The sequence below is a fragment of the Triturus cristatus genome, chromosome 10 (genome assembly GCF_964204655.1).
Source record: "Triturus cristatus chromosome 10, aTriCri1.1, whole genome shotgun sequence".
Taxonomy (NCBI): Eukaryota; Metazoa; Chordata; class Amphibia; order Caudata; family Salamandridae; genus Triturus; species Triturus cristatus.
In genome coordinates, this window is record NC_140593.1 from 787,784,308 (window position 1) to 787,801,240 (window position 16,933).

Genomic DNA, 16,933 nt, shown 5'->3' on the forward strand with positions numbered 1-16,933 from the left:
CAAGCACCTGGTGAGCAACAGCAGCAGGCAGTTCCCCCCTCCTCACTGGGCTTCTGGGCATAGAGTCCATAGACCAGCACCTGGCCCGACACCGGTGGTAGTTTCTCTCCCTCACTTCATGAGGGCCAGGTTGAATTTAAAGCAAGCACCTCCTGGTGTGCAACAGCAGCAGGCCGTCTCCCCTCCTCATGAGGCTTCTGGGACCTGGAGTCCACAGCCCAGCACCTGCTGTAGTTTCTGTCCCGTGCTGTAGGAGGACCAGGCTGATTTTAAAGCAAGTGCCTCCTGGCATGCAACACCAGCAGGCTGTCTTCCCTCTGTAGCTTGGAATCTGCGGCCCGGCACCTGGCCCAGCACCCGTGGTAGTTTCTATCCCGCGCTGCAGGAGGACCAGGCTTATTTTTAAGGAAGCACATCATGGCACCCAACAGCAGCAGGCAGTCTCCCCTCCTAACGGGGCGTCTGGGGCCTGGAGTAGGCGGCCCAACACCTGCTGTAGTTTCTCTACAATGCAGTTGGAGGACCAGATTGAAATTAAAGCAAGTGCCTGCTAGAGCACAAACGCAGCAGGCTGTCTCTCCTCCTTAGGGGGCCTCTGTAGCCTGGGGTCTGTGGCCCAGCACCCATGGTAGTTTCTCTCCTGCGCTGCGGAAGGACCAGACTGATTTTAAAGCAAGTTCCTCCAGGCAGGCAACAGCAGCAGACAGTCTCCCCTCCTCACAGGGCTTATGGGGCCTGGAGTCTGCAGCCCAGAACCCTCAGTAGTTTCTCTCCAGTGCTGTGGGAGGAACAGGTTGATTTTAAACCAATCACCTGGTCGTGCGCAACAGCAGCAGGCAGTATCCCATTCTCATGGGGCTTATGGGGCTTGGAGCACGTGGCCCAGCAACTGGCCAGGCACCCTTGGAAGTTTCTTGTTTAAGACATATTGCAGTTCCCTGGTGGTTGTGTATACTATCAAGTGCCCATGTGGACTACTTTATGTGGGCAAAACTGAGAGAAGAGTAAAGTGCACATGATGGAGCACAAAATCATGATCAGATTCAAGAATAGGAATTCATCTCTTGTGGTTCATTGGTCGGATAACAATCATAGTATTGCACAACCGGAAATCAATACCCAGAAACTTCTATCTCAGCGTGGGACACATTCAATCAAGTATTTGAACATTTTAATTCTGAGGGGACGCAATGATAAGCTGAAATTAGCTTGTTTCCTTTAATACACTCTATGACACACATCTTCCTTGATGACTCAGTGTCACATTTGCTTCCTACAATAGGTCACTGCCCTTGATTGCTGAAGCTGAGCATAAAATCACATTTGAATCTTTCCCAGATATTATCGCTATCACAACTACTATTGCTTGTGTTTTTAGACATTATTGCCATCATAATTACTATTGCTTATGTTTAGAAAACTACTACAGAGTGCTATCACAACTATCATCATTTAAGTTTTTATAAAACCTCTCCATGAACCTCAATAGAGGACAGTGTTAAATCCAACACATATCGTAAATGCCTTCACTTATGTTATTTTGCTGAAATGCATTTATCTACTTACATAGAGCCTATATGTTTGGTACACATACACTTTGGTGCCGATTACGATCCTGTAAAAACCGGGTACGAACCGTCGGACGGAGCATATTCTCCGTCCGACGCGTACCCGGTCGTAACAATATACAAACATGGAATTACGATTCGCACGGAAACTCCATTTCCGTACGAATTGTACAAAACCCCGACAGACGAAAATAAACATACAAATGCGATCCGGGAAAGCGCCGACGTGACGTCGGGACGCACGCAGCCTGCCATTCACGAACCAGGAATTACGATTCGCACCGACGTCATCCCGCACGGACAATATTTTCCGGCTGCCAAAAACTGCCGGGAAATCAGGACGACGCGAACAGGAGTACCTGTACGCGACGGACAGACATGGACCCGAACCTATGTGTCATCCCAGCCCTCATAGCAGTCGACCTCCTCTACAGGTTCTGACGCAGACACCGCAGAAAGTCAGAACAACAAAGGAAGGGGGGATGGGGGTGGGGCAGGGGCAGGCCACAAAACCCCCACCAAAGTCACACAGCACACATGCCCTGGACATACCTGTCCCTCAGGCCCTGGTCACTACCGAGGGGGTAGGGGCGTGTCCAGCAAAGCCAGCGTCCGCCACAACGGAAGTGCTTGACGACGTGAACCGTCAACACAACAATACAGGTACGTCCCGTACCCACGCCTTAAAAGCGTGGGTACGTGTCGTACCCCGCCCACACCTACGTCATCCCAACAATGGCGGGACGGCTGTACCCACGTGGCAAAGGCCTGGGTACGGCCCGCACAAGCATTCCACAGCGTGGGTACGGATATGTACGGACCGTAACTCCACCCGCGTATGCATGGAGCGTACCCCCACCCCAACCGTGTATGTACGACACGTACCCCCACCCCAACCGTGTATGTACGACCCGTACCCTCACCCGCGTACGTATGGAGCGTACTCCCACCACAACAGTGTAAGTACGACCCGTACCCTCACCCGCAGACGTATGGAGCGTACCCCCACCCCAACAGTGTAAGTACGACCCGTACCCTCACCCGCGGACGTATGGAGCGTACCCCCACCCCAACCGTGTAAGTACGACCCGTACCCTCACCCGCGTATGTATGGAGCGTACCCCCACCCCAACAGTGTAAGTACGACCCGTACCCTCACCCGCGTACGTATGGAGCGTACTCCCACCACAACAGTGTAAGTACGACCCGTACCCTCACCCGCGGACGTATGGAGCGTACCCCCACCCCAACAGTGTAAGTACGACCCGTACCCTCACCCGCGTACGTATGGAGCGTACCCCCATCCCAACAGTGTATGTACGGACCGTACCCCCACCCCAACCGTGTATGTACGACACGTACCCCCACCCCAACCGTGTATGTACGACCCGTACCCTCACCCGAGTACGTATGGAGCGTACTCCCACCACAACAGTGTAAGTACGACCCGTACCCTCACCCGCGGACGTATGGAGCGTACCCCCACCCCAACAGTGTAAGTACGACCCATACCCTCACCCGCGGACGTATGGAGCGTACCCCCACCCCAACAGTGTAAGTACAACCCGTACCCTCACCCGCGGACATATGGAGCGTACCCCTACCCCAACCGTGTATGTACGGACCGTACCCCCACCCCAACCGTGTATGTACGACACGTACCCCCACCCCAACCGTGTATGTACGGCCCGTACCCTCACCCGCGTACGTATGGAGCGTACTCCCACCACAACAGTGTAAGTACGACCCGTACCCTCACCCGCGGATGTATGGAGCGTACCCCCACCCCAACAGTGTAAGTACGACCCGTACCCTCACACGCGGACGTATGGAGCGTACCCCCACCCCAACAGTGTAAGTACAACCCGTACCCTCACCCGCGGACGTATGGAGCGTACCCCCACCCCAACCGTGTATGTACGGACCGTACCCCCACCCCAACCGTGTATGTATGACACGTAACCCCACCCCAACCGTGTATGTACGACCCGTACCCTCACCCGCGTACGTATGGAGCGTACTCCCACCACAACAGTGTAAGTACGAACCGTACCCTCATCCGCGGACGTATGGAGCGTACCCCCACCCCAACAGTGTAAGTACGACCCGTACCCCCATGGAGCGAACCCACACACGTGTATGTTCTAAGCGTACATATTGTTAAATAGGAGGGGTGTGTGCAGAGTCCTCCCAGCAGTGCCCAGACACAGGAGGGGTGTGTGCCTAACACTCACAGCAGTGCCCAGACACAAGAGTGGTGTGTGCAGAGTCCTCCCAGCAGTGCCCAGTCACAAGAGGGGTGTGTGCAGAGTCCTCCCAGCAGTGCCCAGTCACAAGAGTGGTGTGTGCAGACTCCTCCCAGCAGTGCCCAGACGCAGGAGGGGTGGGTGTAGAGTCCTCCCAGCAGTGCCCAGACGCAGGAGGGGTGGGTGCCTATCACTCCCAGCAGTGCCCAGAGACAGGAGGGGTGTGTGCAGAGTCCTCCCAGCAGTGCCAAGACACAGGAGGGGTGTGTGCCTATCACTCCCAGCAGTGGCCAGAGACAGGAGGGGTGTGTGCAGAGTCCTCCCAGCAGTGCCCAGATGCAGGAGGGGTGGGTGCAGAGTCCTCCCAGCAGTGCCCAGTCACAGGAGGGGTGTGTGCAGAGTCCTCCCAGCAGTGCCCAGTCACAAGAGTGGTGTGTGCAGAGTCCTCCCAGCAGTGCCCAGTCACAGGAGGGGTGTGTGCAGAGTCCACCCAGCAGTGCCCAGTCATAGGAGGGGTGTGTGCAGAGTCCTCCCAGCAGTGCCCAGACGCAGGAGGGGTGTGTGCCTATCACTCCCAGCAGTGCCCAGAGACAGGAGGGGTGGGTGCAGAGTCCTCCCAGCAGTGCCCAGATGCAGGAGGGGTGGGTGCAGAGTCCTCCCAGCAGTGCCCAGTCACAGGAGGGGTGGGTGCAGAGTCCTCCCAGCAGTGCCCAGTCACAAGAGTGGTGTGTGCAGAGTCCTCCCAGCAGTGCCCAGTCACAGGAGGGGTGTGTGCAGAGTCCACCCAGCAGTGCCCAGTCACAGGAGGGGTGTGTGCAGAGTCCTCCCAGCAGTGCCCAGTCACAGGAGGGGTGGGTGCAGAGTCCTCCCAGCAGTGCCCAGTCACAAGAGTGGTGTGTGCAGAGTCCACCCAGCAGTGCCCAGTCACAGGAGGGGTGTGTGCAGAGTCCTCCCAGCAGTGCCCAGACGCAGGAGGGGTGTGTGCCTATCACTCCCAGCAGTGCCCAGAGACAGGAGGGGTGGGTGCAGAGTCCTCCCAGCAGTGCCCAGATGCAGGAGGGATGGGTGCAGAGTCCTCCCAGCAGTGCCCAGTCACAGGAGGGGTGGGTGCAGAGTCCTCCCAGCAGTGCCCAGTCACAAGAGTGGTGTGTGCAGAGTCTACCCAGCAGTGCCCAGTCACAGGAGGGGTGTGTGCAGAGTCCTCCCAGCAGTACCCAGACACAGGAGGGGTGTGTGCCTATCACTCCCAGCAGTGCCCAGAGACAGGAGGGGTGGGTGCAGAGTCCTCCCAGCAGTGCCCAGATGCAGGAGGGGTGGGTGCAGAGTCCTCCCAGCAGTGCCCAGTCACAGGAGGGGTGGGTGCAGAGTCCTCCCAGCAGTGCCCAGTCACAAGAGTGGTGTGTGCAGAGTCCTCCCAGCAGTGCCCAGTCACAGGAGGGGTGTGTGCAGAGTCCACCCAGCAGTGCCCAGTCACAGGAGGGGTGTGTGCAGAGTCCTCCCAGCAGTGCCCAGACGCAGGAGGGGTGTGTGCCTATCACTCCCAGCAGTGCCCAGACACAGGAGGGGTGGGTGTAGAGTCCTCCCAGCAGTGCCCAGACGCAGGAGGGGTGGGTGCCTATCACTCCCAGCAGTGCCCAGAGACAGGAGGGGTGTGTGCAGAGTCCTCCCAGCAGTGCCCAGACACAGGAGGGGTGTGTGCCTATCACTCCCAGCAGTGGCCAGAGACAGGAGGGGTGTGTGCAGAGTCCTCCCAGCAGTGCCCAGATGCAGGAGGGGTGGGTGCAGAGTCCTCCCAGCAGTGCCCAGTCACAGGAGGGGTGTGTGCAGAGTCTTCCCAGCAGTGCCCAGTCACAAGAGTGGTGTGTGCAGAGTCCTCCCAGCAGTGCCCAGTCACAGGAGGGGTGTGTGCAGAGTCCAACCAGCAGTGCCCAGTCATAGGAGGGGTGTGTGCAGAGTCCTCCCAGCAGTGCCCAGACGCAGGAGGGGTGTGTGCCTATCACTCCCAGCAGTGCTCAGAGACAGGAGGGGTGGGTGCAGAGTCCTCCCAGCAGTGCCCAGATGCAAAAGGGGTGGGTGCAGAGTCCTCCCAGCAGTGCCCAGTCACAGGAGGGGTGGGTGCAGAGTCCTCCCAGCAGTGCCCAGTCACAAGAGTGGTGTGTGCAGAGTCCTCCCAGCAGTGCCCAGTCACAGGAGGGGTGTGTGCAGAGTCCTCCCAGCAGTGCCCAGACGCAGGAGGGGTGTGTGCCTATCACTCCCAGCAGTGCCCAGACACAGGAGGGGTAGGTGTAGAGTCCTCCCAGCAGTGCTCAGTCACAGGAGGGGTGTGTGCAGAGTCCTCCCAGCAGTGCCCAGTCACAAGAGGGGTGTGTGCCTAACACTCACAGTAGTGCCCATGGAACGCAAAGGGTGGAGTAGCCACAGATACCATGCCCACAAATTTCAGTCAGGTGCACAAAGACCCTGCAGTACATGTACCACATGTGTGCGAGGCTGGGAGTATACGCATGCATAGCGCAGAAAAGGAAACATGTCCACATGAAGTCATGTCAATAGTCCACATACACAAGTACAATGACTACCAAGGATGCCACGAATGATGCAGGTGGAGACATCGCTCAGCATGGATGTGCAAAGTTGAAGGAGTCCGTCACACACCCAGCTAATGTACACACAGCTCAGCGCTAAATATTGGGAACACCCTGCAGGGAAGATGTCAGGGTACACAGAGGAAGGAATACGGATCTCTGACATATTATCGAAAGACACATTATCGAACTACACAAATATCGCATCAAATATATCGACATCAAAATTATCGACATTGTATACTTAATTAAAAAACTACACTAATATCGACACTACAATATCGTAATACAATTATATCGATCACACAAAAATCGCACACATAAATATCGCAATACTAAATATCGACATAAGTAAATAAATATAACACATGTCACAAATATCGATAACCAAAATATAGACATCAATAATATCATTTTTTTAAAATATATCGACAATTCTAATACTAATAAAACCAATACTTTAAACAACATAAATACAATATTTTCCGAAAACATACATTTTCAAATGATATTCTACTTAAACATAAACATAACATTTATAACGATCTCAATATTTAACAACATAATAAAAAAACACTGAAATAATTATCACATTGGCATTTCAAACACATTTAAAAAAATTACAACACATTATAAACAATCTTTTTATATATAATTATTTAAAACTCTCCTCCTTTAAAACTAAATATACTCTTACTTAGCATTTTCCATAAAAGGAAACCAATTAACTAAAAAAAATTCAAACCATCCAATAGAAAGGCCACATACAGAAAACAACCAATAACATTCAAGAAACAATTTAAAACCACTATATAAACCAATTAAAACAAGTCTTCTGCTGTGCCTTAAACCAAAGCATTGAACGAAGAAGAAACTCTGCTAAACAGAAGAAACCTACATCCTACTACTATTCTAAAAACGTAAGTAAATAATCTTTTCTAACTAAACTGTCAAATTAAACTAAAACACTAATTTATCTTTACTCAAATAAATAACTAACTTATATATTCCATCTCTTTATGTTTCCACTACAGATATTACTCAAAACAGCTAAAGAAAATATTGAAGATTGCCAGAAAAGACTCACTAAAAAGTAAGTTTACTATCAAAATACTTTATAAAATATTAATTAAATCCTACTCAAACCCCAAAACATCCTAAACCCTTAAACAAATCCATGTTCTCTTTTTTAAGTTTTTAAAAACCTGTATAAATTAACACCTATAGTCTATACCACTGGGCATGAGGGAAGGCTCTGTTTGCTTAGGGAGAGGTTGGGCTCCTGCATCTTATTTATTAGGGAGGAGGGGCACATAGTAAGAGGGGTAGGGGACGGGGGTACATTGACATGTGGTGGGGGAGGGGGGGGTAGAGAACTGGGTGTGAAGGTTGTTCCTTCTCCTGAATAATTGGTCTTGATGATAAATGTGTGGTACTTCCGGGACAGGTGAAGGCGGGGGAATGTTTGTTGAGTTGTTGATTTGTAAAGCAATAAAATACGTTTCAACAAAAAAAATATAGTCTATACCAAATAGCAATACCACCCCACTTAAAAAACTAAACCAACCAAAACAATATATGTTCTTTAACTTTCAGAGACTACATCAACTAAACAGCATTTTGTCTACAAAGAACATCTTCATTCAAATACAACCAAAAACACTTGGTAAGTATATATAAAAAAGTTTTTTGTTTCCTATTTTTATAGAAATATATAAAGTACTATTGCATATATTTTCATATACATTTTTTCCAGATTTGTAACACATCACGATGACAGAAGAAGCCCAATTTATAACTTCGCAGAAAGGAAAATTCCTATTGTGTTACATAGGTTACACATACACCCAAGAAAAGCAGACGGACCAAAAAGTGAACTGGAAGTGTTCTAAATATTATTCTAACAAATGCTACGGACGAGCAACAACAAGAGCAACAACTGTACTATATACAAGAGAGCATAACCATCCACCCAATCTCTCTGAAATAGAAGTCAGATCAACCCTTGAAAATATCAAAGAATTAAGCACTGGTTCACAAACTGCTGCAAGTGTAATCCTAAAAGAACTATTACCTAGAGTGCCCAAAGAAGCAAGAGGCCAATTACCATCAATTGCTTCTATAAAAAGAACTATTGCTAGGACCAAAAAAGCAACCACGACAACTATACCATCCCCTAAAACTTTTCAAGATATCATCATTCCACCAGAATTAACTATCACCCACAATATTGAACCTTTTATTTTTTTTGATAACAAAAGCACAGAAAAAAGAATCATAATGTTTGCTACTGCAAACAATATAACTAAACTCCAACAATGCCAAACATGGATGATGGATGGCACCTTTACAATATGCCCAAAACCATTCTACCAGCTTTACTCAATACACGGTCAATATCACAACACTTCCATACCTTTAATTTATGCACTATTACCTAACAAACAAAACACAACATATAATGAAATGCTAGGAAAACTAAAACAAGAATCAAATGATTTTTACCCTCAAAGAATTATCATAGACTTTGAGCAAGCCATGATAAATTGCATTCTAAAACTGTACCCCCATACAGCTATCCAAGGATGTTACTTCCATCTAAACCAATGTATATGGAGACATTTACAAAAATCTTCACTAAGGTGCCAATTCCGATCCGGTAAAAACCTGGTACGAACCGTCGGACGGAGCCTTTTCTCCGTCCGACTCGTACCCGGTGCGAAATCCATCCGAAAATGCAAGTACGATTCATACGGAAACACCATTTCCGCACGAATCGAACAAAACACCGACCGAACAGAAACTAAACACAATTCCGATCCTGAAAGGCGCCGACGTGACGTCGGTACGCATCCAGCCTACGTTTCACGAACCAGGAAGTACGATTCGAACCGACGTCATCCCGCACGGAAAATATTTACCGGCTGCCAAAAACTGCCGGGAAATCAGGACGACACACGCAAGGAGCAGCTGGACGCGACGAACAGACATGGACCCGAACCTACGTGCCATCCCTGCCCTCCTAGCAGTCCACCTGGCGTACAGGAACCGACGCAGACGCCGCAGAAGGTCAGCACAACAACCAGGGGCAAAGGGGGGGGCAGGGGCAGGACACACAACACCAACACATGGTACCAAATCACACATGGCCTGGACATACCTGACCATCTGGGCCTGGTCACTTCCAGGGGGTGGGGGCGAGGCCAGCAACGCAAGCGTCCGCCACAACGGAAGTGGATGGTCACGCGAACCGGTACGTACCCTACCCAGGCCGCAAGAGCGTGGGTACGGAACGTACCACGCGTCCCCCTACGTCACTCCAACAATGGCGGTACGGCCCGTACCCACGTCAGAAATGCCTTGGTACTGCTCGTACCAGCATTGCTGGGGTCATGTAGGGGTACGCGTGGTACGACCCGTAGCCACGCCCCCAAGGCCTGTGTACGGTGCGGACCCCACGGCACCGCAACAATGGGGGGACGCACCGTACCCACCCACCAAAGGCATGGGTACGGCCCGTACCCAGGCACGCAGAGCGTGGGTAGGGGTATGTACGGACCGTACCCCCACCCGTGGAAGTACGGCCCGTACCCCCACCCGTGCATGTATGCCCCGAACCCCCACCCGTGTATGTACGCACCCAAGCACCACCCGTGTATGTACGCCCCGAACCCCCACCCGTGTATGTACGCCCGAACCCCCACCCGTGTATGTACGCACCAAACCCCCAGCCGTGTATGTACGCACCAAACCCCCAGCCGTGTATGTACGCACCGAAACCCCAGCCGTGTATGTACGCACCGAACCCCCACCCCACCCTGGTATGTACGCCCCGAACCCCCAGCCGTGTATGTACGCACCGAACCCCCCCCCAGCCGTGTATGTACGCCCCGAACCCCCAGCCGTGTATGTACGCACCGAACCCCCACCCCACCCTGGTATGTACGCCCCGAACCCCCACCCGTGTATGTACGCACCGAACCCCCAGCCGTGTATGTACGCACCGAACCCCCACACCACCCTGGTATGTACGCCCCGAACCCCCCCCGCCGTGTATGTACGCACCGAACCACCACCCGTGTATGTACGCACCAAACCCCCACCCGTGTATGTACGCACCGAACCACCACCCGTGTATGTACGCACCGAACCCCCAGCCGTGTATGTACGCACCGAACCCCCACACCACCCTGGTATGTACGCCCCGAACCCCCCCCCCCCGCCGTGTATGTACGCACCGAACCACCACCCGTGTATGTACGCACCAAACCCCCACCCGTGTATGTACGCACCGAACCACCACCCGTGTATGTACGCACCGAACCCCCAGCCGTGTATGTACGCACCGAACCCCCACACCACCCTGGTATGTACGCCCCGAACCCCCCCCCCACCGTGTATGTACGCACCGAACCACCACCCGTGTATGTACGCACCAAACCACCACCCGTGTATGTACGCCCCCGAACCCCCACCCGTGTATGTACGCCCCGAACCACCACCCGTGTATGTACGCACCCAACCCCCACCCGTGTATGTACGCACCCAACCCCCACCCGTGTATGTACGCCCCGAACCACCACCCGTGTATGTACGCACCAAACCCCCGCCCGTGTATGTACGCACCAAACCCCCACCCGTGTATGAACGGACCGAACCCCCCCAGCCGTGTATGTACGCACCGAACACCCCCCAGCCGTGTATGTACGCACCGAACCCCCCCCAGCCGTGTATGTACGCACCGAACCCCCACCCGTGTATGTACGCCCCGAACCACCACCCGTGTATGTACGCACCAAACCCCCGCCTGTGTATGTATGCACCAAACCCCCACCCGTGTATGAACGGACCGAACCCCCCCCCAGCTGTGTATGTACGCACCGAACCCCCCCCAGCCGTGTATGTACGCACCGAACCCCCCCCAGCCGTGTATGTACGCACCGAACCACCACCCATGTATGTACGCACCAAACCACCACCCGTGTATGTACGCACCGAACCCCCACCCGTGTATGTACGCACCGAACCTGCAATAAGAATGGTGTGTGCCAAACACCCCCAGCAGTGCCCAGACACAGGAGGGGTGGGTGCAGAGTCCTCCCAGCAGTGCCCAGACACAGGAGGGGTGGGTGCAGAGTCCTCCCAGCAGTGCCCAGACACAGGAGGGTGGGTGCAGAGTCCTCCCAGCAGTGCCCAGACACAGGAGGGGTGGGTGCAGAGTCCTCCCAGCAGTGCCCAGACACAGGAGGGGTGGGTGCAGAGTCCTCCCAGCAGTGCCCAGACACAGGAGGGGTGGGTGCAGAGTCCTCCCAGCAGTGCCCAGACACAGGAGGGGTGGGTGCAGAGTCCTCCCAGCAGTGCCCAGACACAGGAGGGGTGGGTGCAGAGTCCTCCCAGCAGTGCCCAGACACAGGAGGGGTGGGTGCAGAGTCCTCCCAGCAGTGCCCAGACACAGGAGGGGTGGGTGCAGAGTCCTCCCAGCAGTGCCCAGACACAGGAGGGGTTGGTGCTGAGTCCTCCCAGCAGTGCCCAGACATAGTACAAGATACCCCATCAACAAGTTCAGTGACCAACAAGGGTGATACCCCAGATGCAGGCGGAGCCATCGCTGAGCCAGCATGGCTATATTGAACGGCAACCCTCACACATCCAGGAAATGTAGACACAGCACAGCACAGCATTTGGGAGACACCCTGCAGGGAAAATGGCCTGCTCCACAGAGGATGGAACACACCTTGGGACAATGTCACCATACAGTGAGAGCAAACATGACCAAATACCATTGGCAGAGACCTTTGTGATGGCACGCAGATGGCAGGGTACACCCCATGAGCAGCACACTCCAACATTTCACAGACCCCTAACACATTATCACCACCCCAACTCAGGGAGCACCAGCACCAACAGCAAGTCCAGGAAAGCATCAGTGTGCAAAACAAAAAGAAAATGCTTTATTCAGCAGGAAAATATCTCTGAGAAAATGTCCACTATGTACAAGGGCCATGGGCCAGCCCAGCAGCAAAGTCCGGGGGGGGTACACATCGGGACGTGTGTCCCCTAGCTTGCCTGCACAGTTCACAAGTCCATTTCATCCACAGAAGAGGGGGCATCAGGGGGGAGGGTGGAAACAGGCACCGCAGGGACAGGAGGGGAAAGGGTAGGTGTTGTGGGTGCAGGGAGGGATGATTCTGCCACAGGGGGGGTGCCAGCGCCAAAGGTGGAGGACAGAATGGCACTGCACACGTCGGCAAGTTCCCCCAGCGACTCCCCCACACCCAATCCAACCACAGGCCCCAAGGAGGGGGGGGGGCAAAGGGATGGGTCGCAGCGCCACTGGGGGAGGGTGTGGACAGGGTGGGGGACTCAACTCCCCTGGCCGGGTCCCGCCTCCACCGCTTGCGGGGTGGTGTCATCCTGGGGCTGGGGGGCACACTCGCAGTGGATGATGCTGTCACCGACTGTTGGCCAGGAGAGCTAAGGGGAGTGGATTTGGAGGGAGTGGGTTGTGTGGAATGCGGACTCCCACTGTGGCTGCGTGTTCTACGTTTCCCCCCCGACCCAGTGGGTGTGCCTTCCTCACCCTGTGTGTGCGTGACAGGAGGTGTGCGCTTCGACTTCCCTGGTGGTGTGGTGCCTGTGTCTGTTGGGGTGCGTGCACGCTGACGTCTGGATGTGCGTGGGACAGGCACAGGAGTGGGAATTGTGGATGGGGCAGGGGTAGGGGGGGGTACGCAGCGCTGCAGGAGATCCAGTGCTGCAGTCAGTGTGGAGTCTATGGACCTCAGCAACTGCCGTTGGTCAGACTGCGCAGCCGACATGCCCTCCATGTATGCCTCCATCTGGGTCAGCACCTGGGTGTGGGCATGGAGGACATTTAGCATCGCAGTCTGACCAACCTGCAACTGCCTCAGGATGTCCACAGACTCCGCACTCACCGCAGCAGTGGTGACAGGGGCAGGGGGTGCGGTGCCTGGCAGGAAGGAGACATGTGGGGACCGAGCACGGAGGGAAGGGCCACGAGCAGGTGGGAGGCCGGTGATGGAAACTGAGGTGGCGGGGGGATGTGGAGGGCTGCCATCAGCTGGGGGGGCAGACTCCGCCACCTCTGGGAGCTCAGCCTCGGACCCGTCTGCGTCATAGTCTGTGTTGGCAGTCGACAGGTCCTCTGCCTCACTCCCTTCGGCCTCCGTGCCACTCCATGTGCCAGACAGGACAGCACTGCTGGCACTGGTGCTCAATCCCTCCTCCCGGTCCATGCTAGTGTCTCCTTCCGTGTCCCCCGGCGATGCTGTGGGCAAGGTGAAGAGACAGGAGATAATCAGACACCTGTACACATATGTCACATGAGTCACATATACATAGGTCACATTGCATAGCCTGAAAAGCAACAGGAGTAACACCTACAAAACAATGTACACATGTAGGCCATGGAACACACAGTTTTTCGACCCACCATGCCACTGAGACACAATGGAGAGCATGACACAATAGCAAATCACTGCACCTGAAATTTTACAGAGGAGCCAGCCTCTGGGGACAAATGTGCACAGCACCTGCACCACACTGCGTCTTCAAAAAGGGATGAGCATGAATGATATACCTTTACTCTTGCCGCATGCTGCAAAGGCAATACATGAAACCAGGCCAAACATGACTGGGTCACTGCACCTTGAGCGTATGTCCAGTCAAACATCACACACAGGCCACACCCAGCAAGGAGGATGAAGCTTCTGACATGTAGGGCCTTGTACGCACAAACCACCCACACCTGAGACAATCTCATTGAGACGGAGAAAGTATGTACACCTCTTACTCTGGGATGAAAACACATGGCCTCCACTAATTAATGACTGTACACACACAGCCCCTGGTGGGCATGTCCACACATCATTGACAGGCAAACATCCTCAGATTGCCTCAACAACACACACAGGTAATGCCCACTGTGAGTATGCACAGGCAAAATGGGTCCCCCTGTACAGTGAACACATGTAGCAACCTGTAGGTCCTAACAGTTGAGCCCAGGGTACAATGCCACCCTACCCAACCCATGGCGAAGACACAGTGAATGTCCATATTGTTGGATGACGCACATGATACCTAGGAAGAGGTGCCCCAGGGCACAGTAGTGCCCACACTCCTCCATGGTCCCGGATGGACATGACTGCAAATTAAGCAACCGTCCCTGCACTTAGCAGGCCTCCCACTCAGGCACATCATGTCAGAGGGCACACAATTGGACATGCATGCTGGAAGGCTGTACAGTTTGGAGACACACCCCTATGTCGTGATTCACAATCAGTGCCAAGTGACATGGACACCACAATGACTGAAATTGGCCATGGCACACGCAAGGTCCCCATACCTGTGGCACATCACCCCCACACATGATGCTGATGGCATAGGTCACCTGCATGAACTGCCTGCCTAAATAACCTTGTGCAAGAGTGGCTACAGACAGACCAGGGAACACATGGCAAGGAGGGGAAGGGAGGGAGTGAGAACAGCACTGTGCTAAATTGTTGAGAAGTTGACGCACTGCACAATCAAACCCTGGCAGTGTATCCATGCAACTGCACACTTACATTGGCTGGGGACACACAACTGACACACATGTACCTACCCCCTTCCTGCTGCTGCTTCTCCTGTAGGCGCCTGTCCATATCGGGGAAGACCACCGCCAGCACACGCTTCTGGATGTGGGTCAGACGACGGCGCCCACGGTTCTTACGGCTCACAGGTGAGTCCCCCAGCAGGACCCGTGCAATCCTCCTCGTCCAGCACCGGATGTCCTGCCAGCGTTTCCTCACCTGAGACAGGCTCCGCCTCCGACCCTCTGTACCCCTCACGGCACTGACGGCTTCACTCCAGATCTCCCCCTTGGCAATGGCGCCTACCTGTGAGGATGCAAAAGTGAGAATACATTAATCCACATGAGCAGAGACACAGAGACACACATATAGAACAATCCTCTTTATGAACAGGCCATGGTATGCATGCAACTAATTGCACCTTTGTCATAGGGACATTATCCACTGTGGAAGGCCAAATGCACTACGTGCCATTGAAAGTACACGGGTGGCATGAGGGGTACCACACACTCACTGACCAGGGATCACACTGTGCCTCACAGGCTACAACAGGATTATGTACAGCACCTCACAGCAGTCACCTGCCCCAGCCCACTGATGCTACCTCATCAGAGTACACAGACACACACAGGTACAGGACAATCACATGGCATTGCCAACTGGGGGTACACACCTCACTCTGCCCATGTGCCAGTAGACGGGGGTGTCACAGGTGTGGGGCTGGCTCAGCACGGCATGCACACAGCACTGCTCCCTGCTCACATTGGATGGTCAGGCTACATCCATCCCTCATGCTGCTTGTGTGCAACACTCCCCATATGCACTCACCCACATGACAGGGGACTTACACACACACCAATGTGCAGGGGACGAACACCACCTTTGGACACTCACAGCACAGGTACACTGAACAAACACACATCCATGGGTACTGACACCTGTCACACTGGGGGGAACACAGGATCACATCAGGACTGTGGAAACAACATCCCCGGGAGGATTATGCATGCAGAATGTGGCATGCACCGTGCATTCATTGTCACAGTAGGCACTATGCAAGTGAGGAGTGCACACAGGAAACACAGCATGCTCTGCATGGGTGACATCAGGCCTTCCACACCCTGGGACCCACTCCAAACAACAGTGCATGTCTGTCACACATGGATACAATGGCAGAAGTCACTGGCACACAAAAGGGGCACAGTCTAAGCTAGTGGAGTCAGCACTCACCTGAACCCCTGGTCGACCATACAGGCTCTGGAACTGTGGGAGGATCACATCTATCAGGGCAAGGTTCTCCTCCTGGGTGAATGGCTGTGACCTCTCCACAGTCCTGGACATGGTGCCAGAGGAATCACTATCAGCAGCAGTGGTCATGGATGAATGGATGTGCAGGCAAGTGCTCTCTCATGGGACCTGGCTGCCTTATATATGCCTGGCTGGCCTGTTCATGTACAGGAGTACTGATTGATTGGTCAGTCACATTTGCATCCTACGTTTCATCCAATCCCTTCAAACCTACCCCAGTGTGTGCCTTTGCATGGTTTCAGTTTTGATGATGATGTCAAGTCATCATCCACATTGCAACAATGTAGATTCTTTCAAACTGACTTCTGCTGGGCACCTGGTGCTCAAATTCAAAATTCTAACTCAGTCTCCATGGCAACCATCATGCATTTAGGCCCTTATACTTGTCCCTCATGTGTCCCCTATGTGTTTTCATACATATACACACAGATACGGTGCGTTCCACGCCCTAGGGCACCCCCCAAGCAGTGATACGGACCGTACACGCGCTTGTACGGTCCGGATCACAATATGGGCGCTGGCGTATGCGTACGCCACAGTAGTACGGACCGTACACGCGCTTGTACGGTCCGGATCACAATATGGGCGCTGGCGTATGCGTACGCCACAGTAGTACGGACCGTACATGCGCTTGT